Consider the following 10,578-nt stretch of genomic DNA (forward strand, 5'->3'; position numbering starts at 1 on the left):
TGGCTCAGGCAAAGACATCTTGGAAAAATGCCCCAGAAACACAGGCAATAAAGGCAACCATAGACAAATGAGATTACATGAAGCAACAAAGCTTCTGCTCTAGAAAGGAAAAACACTCAGCAACTTAAAGAGGAAATCAGCAGAATGGGATAAAATATGTGCAAACTATATATTCCATAATTGATTAATAATAGGATATATAGAGAGTTCAAGATACTAACAAGAACAAAACATGCAATCCAGTTATGAAAGAGGCTAAGAATATAAACAGATTTTTAAAAGAATGGAATACAAATGGCCAAAAGACACATGGAAAGAAGCCCAGAGTCACTTGCCATCAGGAAAATACATATAAAAATCATAACAAAGTTTTACCTCACCACAATTAGAATGGCTATCATCAAAAATCAAACAACAAATGCTGGTGAGGATGTGGTGAAAAAGGTACCCTAATCTACTGTTGATGAGACTGGTAATTAGCACAGCCATTATGGAAGACAGTATGGAGATTCCTCAGAAATCTGAAAATAGATCTCCCATATGACCTAGAAATCCCAGTCCTTGGAATTTGCTCAAACTAAAATCAGCATATGAAAGAGTTATCTAGACATTAATGGTTATATTGCATCTCAATTAAAAATATCTAAGATATGGAATCAATCCGGATGGCCATCAACCAATGGCTAATTTTGAAGTTGTGAAATATATACATATGTATACACACACTCTCACACAAACACACACAATGGAATACTACTCATTCATTACAAAGAATGAAATTCTCTCTTTTGCAAAAAATGGAATGCAACTGGAGACTGTTATGCTTATTGAAATAAGCCAGTGCTATAAAGATAAATATCAAATATTTCTCTGATTTGTGGCAGCTAATATACAGAGTAAAAAATTAAATTAAAATTAAATTAAATTTAAATTAAAAATTTAAATTAAAATTATGAACTTTAAAAAATAGCTAACAAAATGAAGGAAAAGCTCATTACAAATTATTAAGTAGGAAAAGTAGAATACAAAATACTATATCTAATTTAGTCATAGTTTTGTTTATAAATTATACGTATATATGCATGTATGTGTGTGCAAATGTTAAGTGACTGAATATAAAAGGAGGTTTTATCACCTCTAATAGACTATATTAAATTTTCAAATGTTCTATGATGAACATATAATGCATACACTTGTAAACAGAGATGTGTTTTCAGAATAAACTTAAGGAAATTTCTAAAATATTTATTTATTTTAACGGCACTTATAGAGACAGGAAGAGATAGAGAGAGGGAGAGAAAGAGTGAAAGAGAGAGAGATCTTCCATCTGATGGTCCACTCTCCAAATGGCCATAATGGCTAGGACTGGGCCAAGGTGAAGCAAGGAGCCAAGAACTCTATTCAGGTCTCCCAAATGGCTGGTAGTGGTTCAAGTACTTTGTCCTTCTTCTGCTACTTTGCCAGAGTGCATTAACAGGGTGCAGGATCAACACTGGAGCAGCCAGAACTCCAACCAGTGCTCATATGAGATGCCAGCATCACAGCTAGCAGTCTAATGCACTATAGCACAACGCTGGCCTCTGAAAATCTTTTTAAAACAGTGTTCTGGAAAGGACATTTACAGAAAGGCAAAGGAAGATGGCTAAGATGATTCTCATGGTCAAGGATTTGGGTTGGAGTTAACAATATGAACACATTTAGTTTTATACATATGTACATACAGATAGTTAAATATAGGAATATTTATACATACATATATACACAGAGTGGTATACATACATTTCCTTGCTCTGACAGCTGATGGGTCTTGGAAGTAACAACAGCCCAGGAGCACTGAACATACATAGTGCCCAGATCTTGATTTCTAAAGCAATTCTCCAATTACAGAATCCAGGGCTCTTTGGAAAAATGGCTGAATCTCAGTCAGGCAAGGACATATATAAATATGAGCTTGGGACATCTTACAGTGCCAGAGAATAAAAGATGTGTCCCTAACAAATAAATGACCCCATCGTGAGGGAGAATGACAATAGAATCAGATGAAAAGTTTCTCAATGGCTAAAACTGGAATAACTTAAGTAGTAACACCAATGAAATAGTATAGGAACTTCAAAATTTCATAGAAAATTGAATTATGACATATTTCTTGGTTCAAAATGTTTAAATTCATGAAAATATTTCCTTTTTCATGATATGCATCTTCTGTGAAATCTTTGAAGGCCCCTACTGGATAATATTCAAAGTATAAAGTCAATATTCCTGGATCAACAGTGACATAAATGAATGGTTGAATAAATAAATAAATGAGGAGATAATTTTTCCAGGCAAAAGAATCCCAAATAAATTCTACCTTCAAGGATATGTGTGTAACTCTCCACTCCTTAAGCATGGGCTATGCATAGTGAACTACTTCAAAAGAGTACAGTATGGAAAAGGGCTTGAGGTAGGCACAGAGTAGCTTCACATTAGAGAAAACTGAGAAACACTACTGCCACCAGGTGTTCCAGATCAACATCAACAGTGATGTCATGTTGATGGTACCTTGCTCTTGATGTGATACAATAAAAATGGTGGCCCTCTTCCCAAAAACCCATAGACTCATCTAATCATGAGAGAAAAAAATCACATGGATCACATGAATCCCTCATCTATAAAGATCCAAGAAAACCATGGGAACTGTCACACAAATCTAAATTTTGGTCCCAACTTACAGAGTATTCAAAGCTTTTAAGGAAAAAAAAGACAAATCTATGTTTCCCAGACCAACTCAAAGTGGAAATAAGCAGAGAATACTTTAAAATGTATTTTGGAAAATCAGCATTACATTGAAATGATGCAGGTTTACCACTTCTTGAAACAAGAAGTTTCTTGAAAGTTTCCCTTTTTGCTCTCTCTTTCTCTCATCTCCAGATCTCTTTCTCTCTGTCTCTAGATCTCTTTCTTATGCTCTCCTTCTCCCTCTTTTCCTACCTCGTCCCTTCCCTCCAGTCTGTCAGGTTTTTTCCAATAAACTCTTTCCATTATGCCAGAAAAATAAAAATATCCCTTTCATAAACAGAGCTAGAAGTATCCGAAACAAAATATTAATAAAATAAATGAAATCATGTAGGAAAACATAATAGATTAATAGCAAGCAAGATATAATAAAACATGCAAGAGTGATTAAGATACCTGTACAAGTCACCCAGGCAGGTAAAAAAAAAACTACAAGAAGAAAATCACATGCTCATTTAGGTAACATGTATAAAAGCATTTAATACAGTTTAGCATCCAATTAAAAATAACTCTGAGCAAAACAGTCTAACAAACAAAACACAACAACAAAGACAGGGAGTTTTTAATCTAATCAACATAAAGTGGAACCTACACAAACAACCCAAGTGTTAGGGTCATTGAAATTTTTCTCCTTTGGGAATAACCTAGATCCTGATGCCTGCACTATCTCTCTACAACTTTCTACTGCAGGAATAGTGTGTGAAATATAACAGCAGAAAAGAAATTATAAGGTGTGAAGATCAATTTCTGAGCAGTAAAATACAAATATATTGGATTATGTTTATATGCAGCGTTATTTCATGAAATACAAAAATAAATAAAACTGATAAATGATTTACTACAAATATCAATATTAAATATATATAGTACTACATACCAGCAAGAAGTTAATAGAAAATAATATTTAAGGACAATAGGCAAATGAGAAAAAAATTGGCAAAAAGGGGAAAATGATTGATGTTAAATTATGTGATATCTTTAAACAGTCTTTAAATTAATATTTTAAAAAACACAAATGACTCATCAGAAAAATGTGTCATATGTAAGTTGAAAAGGAAGGCTCAGATGCCAATAAACAGCCATTAGATTGTGACTAACCTGAAGCAGGGTCCTGCAACTTCTGGGTAGGATCCTCTGAGTGACAGGGACCAGAGAGCAGGAGGGCGCCAAGCAGGAAGCAGAACCAGAGGTGAAAAGCCCTCCCGCTGCAGGCAGGGTGGAGCCCTGGAGAATGAAGTTTTGGTACTGAACCCAGGACTCCTCTCTTATTTTTTCCCATCTGGCACATCAGTGCTGTGGAGGATGTTGATTGGTTGCATCCTTTGTGACATTGTATGTGCTCACAGTATCTGAACTGTCCAATCACATGCAGTGGCATAAATGCTACGTAATCATGAAGGATCTTGATGCCATAATTGTTCAGTTCTGTGGCAGAGAGAGGTCCGAGAAGGGGGCTGTGCTGCTGGGAGGTTCATTCCCTCAGAAGCCATGAGAAGGTGAGTGCAGGGCAGCAGTGCAGAGATGGGGTAGGCGGTGAGGACTCTGGAGTCTGTGGCCCCATCTCGCTGCCAGCCCAGCACTGCCCTCAGCCCTTCTGTCCACAGGGTCAGGGCTGGGCTGGCACCCAGACTCCAGGAGTCCTGTCCCTTCCTGGCAGGTACTTGTCGGCTCAGGAGCCCAGGAGTCATCTCTGGGCAGCTGTGTGGTGGCAGTCTCGCATCTTCCTGGATAGTGCAGTGGGGACCAGGTGGTCGCTAGGGAGAATCCAGGCTGTGGGAATAGGGTTCACGCAGGTGAGGGGCTGTCATATATGGGGTCCTCGGTTCCTCTTTTCTTCCCAGGGTGACCTGATTCCCCAAGATTTCCAAAGGAGTCGGAGCAGGGTCTCAGACCTGAACCTTTACCTCTCAGCATAGCCCTTTCTGGGGTCTGACCTCACTTTATATTGCTGACATGTGTTATATAGAGTAGGGAAATCAGAAACAAAACAGGTCTATTTGGCTCAGGGTTTTTGTTGAAGTGTTGGAGGGGCAGGAGGCCACTGTAATTCGGTACTTGGATGTCATCTTAGCCCTTATACATTACCTTGACAGGTGATCATCTGTCTTTGAACCTTCCAACTAGAAATTTTAGATAGTCACATTTATGAGTGTTTTAAAAAATATTTCTGTTCCGTGATAACCTTCCCAATACCAATGATTCAAATCTAGATTCCTAAGTTTTTTTTTAATTTACATATATATTTTTTTCAGACAGCCAGAGTTAGACAGTGAGAGAGAGAGAGACAAAGAGAAAGGTCTTACTTTTTCCATTGGTTCACCCCCCCAAGTGGCTGCTACGGCCAGCGCATTCTGGCCAGTGCACTGTGCTGATCCAAAGCCAGGAGCCAGGTGCTTCCTCCTGGTCTCCCATGTGTGTGCGAAGGCCCAAGGACTTGGGCCATCCTCCACTGCACACCTGGGCCACAGCAGAGAGCTGGACTGGAAGAGGAGCAACTGGGACAGAATCCAGCACCCCAACTGGGACTACAACCCTGGGTGCCAGCGCCACAGGTGGAGGATTAGCCTGGTGAGCCTCGGCACTGGCCAAATTTATAATTTAACAGTCTAATTTTTCAAGATTATCCGAATAAAATTGACAAAATAATTGTATATATTCAAAGTCTGAAACCTGATGTTTTGATTCATGAGGGGACTTTTAAAAGTTTATGGAAAATTCAAGTTATCTTTTAAGTCTATTTTTCATAAACTTCTGTATTCTCTTGTACATGTATATTATTTAACGATAGGACAATCAAATTAACAAAATATCACCTTTTATAGCTTGTAAAAAATTAAGATCTTAAGTTGTGAGTATCTAATACTGTTCACATAGTCAATGTACTGTGCTGTATATTAGGTCTCAAGAAGTTAATTTATCTCCTAATTGCAAACATGTGTCATTCAATTACCATCTTCTCATTTCCTTTATATTCAGACCCTGGCAACCACTATTGTGTTCTGTGCTTCCGTTTGGTTTTCTTAGATTCCTCATGTAAGTAGATTGTGTAGTGTTTATTTTTCTGTGTCTTATTTCAAGCATCCTAATGTCCACATTCATAGCTTTTCGTTCACGTTGTGACAAAATGGCAGAATTTTCTTTTTTAGTATTGATTGTGATTCCATTGTGTGTGTGTATCACTTTTCTCTATTCATCTATTGACAGACAATGCAGCTATGTTCATATCTTGTTCTTGAGCATAATGTTCACATGAACAGATGTATCTTTGAGATAGTGATTTTAGTTCCTTTGATTATATATCCAGTAGTAGGGACGCTTTTTCATTTGTTATTTGATTTCAAATTTTCTTTTAGACAACTCCATAGTGTTTTCCACCGTGGATGTGACAATTTACATTACCACACACAATTTAATGTGTTCCCTTTCCTCCACATCTGCTTCAATACATGTTATCCTTTTTACTTTTTTATAATAGACATTTTTACATATGTGAGTTCATAACCATTGTGGCCCTGATTAGCAGTGCTGAGCCCCTTTTCAAATACCTGTTCGCTGCTTGAATAACTTGGTTGAAAAACCTGATCCGATCATTTGTCCATTTTTATTATATTTGCTTTTTAGTTGTATATGTGTTTTATATTACTCCCATAAACATTTGAGATTTACTAATATTTTGTCTCATTTATTGTGTTCTTTTTAGTATTTCCCTTGGTATGCAGAATTTTTTTTTTGCTTTAGTTTTTTGTTGTCCTACTTCCTTATTTTTGTTTTTGTCACCTATGTGTTTGATGTCCTATCTGAATCATTGTTGAGGTCTGGCACAGCCACAGCTATTTTAGACATATGTGAGTAAAATGGTGCATGGGAGTATTATCTTTCCCTCTCTGTTTATCTGTGTATCTATTTTTCTTTCAAACTAGTTAATTAAGGAATTTGTAAGAACTACTTGGAGTAATTGGTACCAAATCAGAGTGAGATTATAGGACTCAATACCTTGTGTTATATAGAATGGTGGGCTGACTATAGTCCACAGTAATCTATTCTTATATTTTATGAGCAAATACAAGAAAGGTGTTCCAAGGCTTTGATAATGATGTGTAATGTCAAAGAAGGGAAAATGTTGCTTACTCTGATTTCATCAGTACACATTGTATGCGTGTATTAAAATTTCACACTGTAGCCCATACTTATACATCATTATTTTCAAGAAATAAATTCAAAACATCATCTTATTTGCTGTATAATGTTAAATGATATTAAACATTTAAGTTAGTATCACATCTAATATTATGGTCTTTGGATATAGCTTATCAAGATTAACATAATCTGGAAATAACTGAATTTATATTTTGTCATGCTAAGTGGAGCAATTAGGAGGTAGCACTTTACCTTCAATTGGTGATAAATACATCTTTTACATTGTTTCCCATAAGAAAAATGAAGTATTTCTTTAACTATATGCACAATTAATTTGAATTAGGCAATATCAAATAAGCAATGTGGAATTAAATGTTAGGTTAATTGGGGTGCAACATTTCTTAAATATCATAGTTCTTTCATACTAAACATTGTCCATGAATCATCAGGACCTCCCAGAATTGTATGTTCTTATATTTTGTATTATCCAGTATACAATCCAAGGTTTTTTCTTAAATTTGTTAGTGGTATTTTCACTTTGATGCTACCTTGAATGTTAATGTTAATTGTATTTTCATAACGTTCATTGTTAGTATACAGGAACATATTTGATGCTTATATATTTTATATTCTGAACATCACTGAATTTCACTTTGTGTTTTTAGTGAATACTCAGTCTTTTGCTCTCAAGATATATCTTAGTCATTACAAGTCATGTTTGCTCTTCTGTGTACAACCTGGAGGGGTTTTTTTGTTTGTTTGTTTGAATTTCTTTAGCATAGTCCTCTGCTACACGGTTGAATGGAAGTGTTAAAGTATCAGTGCCTGGTTCACATTTTATAAGAATTTACTGCAGATTTTCCATAGGTGTTCTTCCTGTGGTGGAGATTCTCATCAGTTATAGTTAGTTTAGGGTTTTACTCGTAAGCTCAATTTAGTCAGTTTTTCTATATCAGTGAAATTATCAAATCTTGATATTCTTTTATTAGCATAGCTTATTTTATTATATATTTAACCTTAATATTACAATTTTTTTGATTTGAGGGAAGGAGAGAAAAAGAGCGAGTGAGTGAGCTGCTATCTTCTGGTTCACTCGCCAAATGTCTACAATGACCAAGTCTGGCCTGGAACTGGAATTGGAGCAAGAGCCAGAGGTGCAAACACAGTCCTTGCCTCCTTGTGGGTTGCAGGGACCCCAGTTCTTGTCCCTTCACCATTGCCTCCCTTGTTTTGCATTGATAAGAAGTCTGGAGTCAGGAGCCAGAGCTGATTATTCAAGCCAAACACTGTCAAATGGGATGTCTGCATCATAAAAAGAATCTTGACTGAGAGGCCAAGTGCCCACTCTTAGCTTCTCTATTCCACTCCTTTGGTCTGTGTTATGCTAATATGATACTTTTTGTTACTTTTCCTTCTGGAATAAGGAAATGTGAGATCTCCAGTTTTGATTTCCTTTGATCCCCTCTCCTCTCTTTTCCTTTTTCTTTTTCTTATTTTACAGGTAGAGATATGGACAGTGAGAGACAGAGAGAAAGGTCTTCCTTCCCCTGGTTCACTCCCCAAATGGCCACCATGGCCAGAACTGCACTGATCCAAAGCCAGGTACCAGGTGCCTCTTCCTGGTCTCCCATGCGGGTGCAGGGGCCCAAGCACTTGGGCCATCCTCCACTGCCCTCCCAGGCCACAGCAGAGAGCTGGACTGGAAGAGGAGCGACCAGGACTAGAACCTGGTGCCCATATGGGATGCCAGCACCACAGGCGGATTAATCAATTGAGCCATGGTGCCGGTCCCTTGATCTTTTTTTCAAGAATATTTTGAGTCTTTGGACCCTTTAAGATTCCATATGAATTTTCTCTATAATTTTTAAATTTTTCTGCTAAAAGTAACTATTAGGGTGTTATAAAGAATCAGTTCAATCTATAGCTCACTTAGAATCTTATGATTTCATTTATAAATATATATGAAATATATAATATATAAATATTTAATTACATATTATATAAAAATATAATATAAATGTATAATACATAAATATATAATATAGAAATATACAAATGAAATGTATATAAATGCCACATACAATATATAAATATATATAATGATATATAATATGTATAATATATTATAAAATTGTATATTATATATAAACTCCATATATATATATATATAAATCCATGAACACAGGATAAATTTCCATTCATTTGTATGATCATTTATTTGTATAATCCTTTCTAAGTTTCAGTGTTTAGATTTATTTCCTTGGTTAATTTTATTCCTAAGTACTTTATTCCTTTTGATACTATTGAAAATCCAATTGTAATCTTTATTTTCTTTTAATTTATTTTTATTTTTAAAAATATTTTACTTCTAAAAGGTGAGCAAACTTCATGTGTTTCATATATACATATTTAGGAGCTGAGTGATACTTCCCATTCTACCCTCTCTTCTACCCATGTGTCCAACCTCCCTCTTTCCTTCCTTTCTTATTTTTTTTTTCAAATTTTACAATAACCTACTTTTAGTTTATTTTTTTTTTTGACAGGCAGAGTGGGCAGTGAGAGAGAGACTGAGATAAAGGTCTTCCTTTTGCCATTGGTTCACCCTCCAATGGCCACCGTAGCCGGCACGCTGTGGCTGGCACACCATGCTGATCCGAAGGCAGCTGCCAGGTGCTTCTCCTGGTCTCCCATGGGGTGAAGGGCTCAAGCACTGGGGCCATCCTACACTGCACTCCTGGGCCATAGCATAGGGCTGGCCTGGAAGAGGGGCAACCGGAACAGAATCCGGTGCCCTGACTGGGACTAGAACCTGGTGTGCCGGCGCCACAAGGTGGAGGATTAGCCTATTGAGCCACGGCGCTGGCCAGTTTATGTTATAATCCCAAGGTTAACCCTCCAATAAGTAAAGAATTCAACAAATAGAAAGTAGGAAAAACTGTTTCTCACTGTATAGACAAGGACCATAAAGAAAAATCAGATCTCAAAATGCTAATTTCACTCATTTGTAAATATTACATTTTATACTCTGTATATTAGTTTAAATATATCAGGGAAAACAGAGTATTTGTCTTTTGGGGACTGATTTATTTCACTAAGCATAATGGTTTCCAGTTCCATCCATTTTATTACAGAGACAGGATTTGATTCTTGTTTATGACTGAGCAGTATTCCATAATGTATGTACATCACATTTTCTTTATCCAGTCATCAGATTATTGACAACTGAGTAGATTCAACATTTTAGCTATTGTGAATTCAGCTGCAATAAACATGGGGATAGAGAGAACATTTTCATGTGCTGTTTTTATTTCCTTTAGTGAAATTCCCAGGAGTGGGATGTCTGGGTCATGTAAAATAAATTGTCGGCCAGCGCCGCGACTCACTAGGATAATCCTCCGCCTTGCAGTGCCGGCACACTGGGTTCTAGTCCCGGTCAGGGCACCGGATTCTGTCCCGGTTGCCCCTCTTCCAGGCCAGCTTTCTGCTGTGGCCAGGGAGTGCAGTGGAGGATGGCCCAAGTGCTTGGGCCCTGTACCCCATGGGAGACCAGGCGAAGCACCTGCCTCCTGCCTTTGGATCAGTGCAGTACACCGGCCACAGCGCACCAGCCATGGTGGCCATTGGAGGGTGAACCAATGGCAAAGGAAGACCTTTCTCTCTGTCTCT

This window comes from Oryctolagus cuniculus, chromosome 17 (assembly GCF_051225735.1).
Source record: "Oryctolagus cuniculus isolate XC-2025 breed Fujian yellow rabbit chromosome 17, ASM5122573v1, whole genome shotgun sequence".
NCBI classification, from domain to species: Eukaryota; Metazoa; Chordata; class Mammalia; order Lagomorpha; family Leporidae; genus Oryctolagus; species Oryctolagus cuniculus.